Raw genomic sequence first — 4,738 nt, forward strand, 5'->3', positions numbered from 1 at the left:
TCCTCCTACAGTAAACAGATTTCACAGTTATGAGTGAAGCACTCCATACGTGATGTGAGAGATAACAGGGTAGGGCTATTACACAAGTGCAGGAAAGCTGCAACCAATGGGCGACCTGACAAGGACTGGCACAAGGGAAAAGTAATGAAAAGCAGAATTTACAGTGTTTGAATGAAAATACAAATCTGTGGCAGTAATTTATTGCACAATGTGTTCACCACTAACATCATTCAAACCTGCCTGTGTCTGGAGGGCAGAAATGAGTTCAATATGTACATCATTTAAATTACAGCACAATGAAAACTGTTTCCGCCCGGTTTCGAACCGGGGACCTTTCGCGTGTTAGGCGAACGTGATAACCACTACACTACGGAAACTGAGTAATAGGGTTTTACTTCCCCACCCTCAAAGTTGGTCTGTCATGTTCTTACAGTTGTACTTCTAATTATCCATGTTACGTGATATGAAGCAGACCACACTATTTTTTAATGTATTAGAAGAAAAAAAAATCTGAGAGCAAAATGTGGCCAATGATCATCATTCTTGCTCACTGAAACTTGATTACAACAAAATATAACAGTTCTCTTTCGGTTCAAAATCAGGGACCTTTTAGATGCGAGTCAGACATAACCATTACACTAAAGCTTGCAACATGGCTCTCCCCAGAAACGTTGCTAACTTATCCCAGATTTTCTCCCCAAATCTTTCAGTGCTTTTTTTTTAAATTCACACTTGTTTCCCCTGATGCAGATCGTAAAAGTCCCACCATTTTTTTTTCAAATTCAAATCTCACATTTCTTTAAAAAGGAACTGTCTGCATACACTAGGCAGTGGAAAGTGTTTACTGATGGCCCCACCCACAACTTTACACCCTGAAATCATGCCTTGTTACAAACAGGAAAATGAAACTATTTTCCTAACTGTTAACTATTGCAAGAATAAATAAATAACTACATAGCATTAAAATAAAACCAGGTGTCATTTGCTTTAATAGTTTTTTTAAGAGGAGACTGTCAGACAGTTACCACTGAAAAAGCAACTTTTATACCTCTCTCTCTCTCTGGAAACAAATAGTTCAACAAGGTGATTATGTGTGTTGGGGGAACTTGATAGCCCAAAATTAAAATATAAATAAAAAAATGCAAATGGAACAGGAAAGGCTTTTATCTGCTTAACCAAAGATTGCGGCAGTTGGTTAAAAACTGGCTCTGTCATCACAGCTCTATCTAAAAAAAGATTACTCACAGCATTGAAAATAAAGGAGATAAAAAACTGTTCAGTTATGATGTCTGGGATATGCCATATTATAGCAACTCAAACTCCATTTTGACACAACAGAGACTGAATAACAAAATGAAATGAGTAAAAAAGTCCCCATAGCAGTCTTCTCCGGATACAATAACAAACTAAACCAGAAATACTTAAAAGTGACTTTGATGCATTAGTAATGCACACAATATGAATATATGATGATATATTCCAGTTTTAGCATGGAATATTCCTTACATAAAGAACTGCTTGTTTATATTCCAACAAGAGTTTCAGGCTAGGTGCAAGTGTCTCAAGGTTTTTTTGTCTAATAACCCCTGGTACAGTCACTGCCCCCTCCACAAACTAATCTGCCATACTCTGCAACAGCAATGAATGCACAACTGATTCCTTTCAGTAAACCATGCGCCTGCATCCTGTAGGGCAACTGTAATGAAGATACCTGCTGCTTGCTCAGATAACAACACCTACCATCTTTGCTGCAAAGAGGAATTAAGCTCTGAAAGTTGCAGCAGTAACCAAGATTCAATTCTTAGCATGGGCAGTAGTAAGAGGCTAAACTGTCAGTCTGCATATCTTGGTGGGAGGGAATGAAAAAAGACAGAAAGAGAGAGAGAAGAGAGAGAGACACACACACACAATAGGTTGTTCCACTGGGTAGAGCCAGGAGACCATGCTTAAATAAAACATTATTTCTTATTTGGCAGGGGGGTGGGTATGCATGTATGAAAACAGGCAAGCATCGCTCACAGTAAGCAATAGCAGAAGTTACCAGAACTAGGGGTGGGGATTAGACACATAATACAAAAATGTCCCAATTCTCAAAAGGCTGACACCTTTTAACCAAACATTTACCTCTCAGGGGAAAGAGTAGGTCAACATGGTTATGGGGGGGGGGTCTTCATGGTCACTGTGGAGTTGGGGATCCAAAAACTAAATATAAAAATGAATAAATAAAATACTACTCTGGCCTACAAGGCAATACCACTATATCAGACATGATGATCCTTGAAAACCAAACATTCTCTCATTTAACCACTGCTAATACTCTACAAACTGTGAGGCAACATTATTACTCAAGCCTAAATCATCAAATCCTTTGGCATAAACCTTTGAACCCTTTGTGAGCTTTATTAGATCTCTCTTCCAAATAATTTCCCAATTCAAGGAGACAATAGAGATGTGTAAGAAAACTTACTGTAACAGTAGATACTTTAACAAAAAAGTCCCCAACTACCGGACTGCGGACCAGTACTGGGCCATGGATCATTTGGTATTGGGCCACCAGGCATGGAGTGAAATGAAAAAGTGAATGTGTGTATGTATGTGTATGAGTGTGTTTATGTGTCTGTCTGCATGTGTGAGTGAATGCGTGCATGAAAGCAGAATGTGTGTGCGCATGTGTATGAAAGAAGAATAGACTGTGTGTGTATGAGGGAGTGAGCAGTGAGACTGATAAAGCCGTTAATTTACACTCGCTAAGCAGTGCTATTGCTGTTTAGTGAGTGTAAAATAAAAGTCACGGAAACCAAAAAAAAGTGTGTGTATATGCTTCTGTCTGCATGTGTGAGTGAATGCGTGCATGAAAGTAGAAGAGTCCGTGTGTATGTTTCTGTCTGCATGTGTGACTGAATGTGTGCATGAAAGCAAAAGAGACTGTGTCTGAGAAACAGATCGAGAGCGAGTGAGAATGATCTTGTGTGAGTGAATGAGTGCATGAAAGCAAAAGACACGGTGTGTGTGTGTGTGTGTGTGTGTGTGTGTGTGTGTCTGCGTCCGTGTTTCTGTCTGAGTGCATGAGTAAATGCCTGCGTGAAAGCAGGAGGGACGTGTGTGTGTGTGTGTGAGACAGAGAGAGAGACAGACAGAGAGGGAGAGTGAAGAGTGACAGTGATCCCTGGCAGCAGCAGCAATGAGGTTTGCATACCTCTCGACCATATCACTCAACTTCTTGCACAATAAATCTGGACACAGCCACAAACAATGATACATTTTAAATATTGCTTTTATAAACATAGAAAGTCAGTAAGGATGCAATTAGGTTTATGTATTTCTCAACCATACCCTCTACCTTTTGCACAATAAATCTGGACACATACCTCTCAACCTCTTAGAGCAAGAAATCTGGGCAAAGCCAAAAATAATGGGGGGACAAAGGCCCAAAAGTAGGGACATTTTTAAGTACTGCTCTTACAAACTTAGAAAGTAGACAGAAATACAGGTTTTGCATTAGCATGCATTTTTCTGAAGGGTATGAAGTCTGAAACACAACTGTCTGTCATTATTTTCTGACTTCAAACCTCAAAGATCTGCCACTGATTTGACAGAAAACAATTTTATGAGAAACAGACCAAAAATATGAGGCATAAATATGGACAGTCTGCAAAAGTCTGCACAGTTAAGAGGTATGGTGGACAGAGCCAAATAATGGGGACAGATTTTAAATATTGTTCTTATAAACTTAGAAAATCAATAAGGCTGGCATTGTTTACATACCTCTCATCCATAGTAGATCAATGTTATGCTGTTAAGCAGAATGTACACTTTTTTTGGTAATTATTGTCAGTTGTCTTTTTATTGTAATTAGGAGCTTTTCTTCCGAGGTCTCGGCTGAAAATGGACATCTAGTCCAGTCGGGCCTCCCCGGTAAACAAATGTCAAATAAATAAATAAATAATCTGCACATTATTATGTGTGCACGATAGCCGGCCTGTGGAAAAACATCATACACGAAACTAGTCCTCGGTGCAAAAAAAGTTGGAGACCAATGCTAAAGGTCACTGCTGCAATAGCATAAGCTATTTGGGTCCAACCCACTCCTGATGGTTCAGAAAGCGTGTGCACCTTCCATGTGCTCTGTTAGGAGATAAGAGGAATTCCATAAAAATACATTTACAGTGCAAATCTCTTCCAAGCTTTTCTGACTAGAATAGGAAGAACCCTGCAATAACAATGCTATAAAACAAATCCAAAAGTAAACTATATACACAAGGGTATATACATCCACACCATGGCAAAATAAAAGGAAAAACGTGAAATAAAGAGCGATGGAAGGAGGAGAAGCTACTGCAAAACCTGTCTGTTAAAGCATCTACTGTTATGGTTAGTTTACTTATACAACTGTACCAAGTTCAACATTTATATTACTTCTGCAATACTTCAAGATATTTGGGTAGAGTATCATATCTTAGACACTAAGAAAGGAGGAGGGCAACAAATTAAGATTCCAAGAGCCCCTGGAAAATTATTTTAGCATAGGATCATAGGTAATTACTAAGCTAACGGCACAAGAGCCTTTACAATCCCAGACAATAATATCCAGGATATGACATTATTATATTTTAATTCCCCAGATATGGGATGGGGTAGTATCAGGATAGTGGACCTTTGGGTGTTGCACCCCTGAGTCATTTTACAGACTGTTTCTGTCCATAAGGGCCATGGACGGTACCCCAGGAGTGAATTTACG

At 39.2% G+C, this 4,738-nt stretch overlaps 1 non-coding gene across 1 annotated transcript; it reads right to left on the minus strand.

Annotated features, from left to right (window-relative positions):
• Positions 1-304: 304 nt before the first annotated feature.
• On the minus strand, positions 305-377 carry TRNAV-AAC. The gene has a single exon. It is a non-coding gene; the product is annotated as a tRNA-Val (tRNA).
• Between the last annotated feature and the right edge of the window lie 4,361 nt (positions 378-4,738).

The sequence above is a fragment of the Protopterus annectens genome, chromosome 5.part1 (assembly GCF_019279795.1).
Source record: "Protopterus annectens isolate FY-2018-M chromosome 5.part1, PAN1.0, whole genome shotgun sequence".
NCBI lineage: Eukaryota > Metazoa > Chordata > Ceratodontiformes > Protopteridae > Protopterus > Protopterus annectens.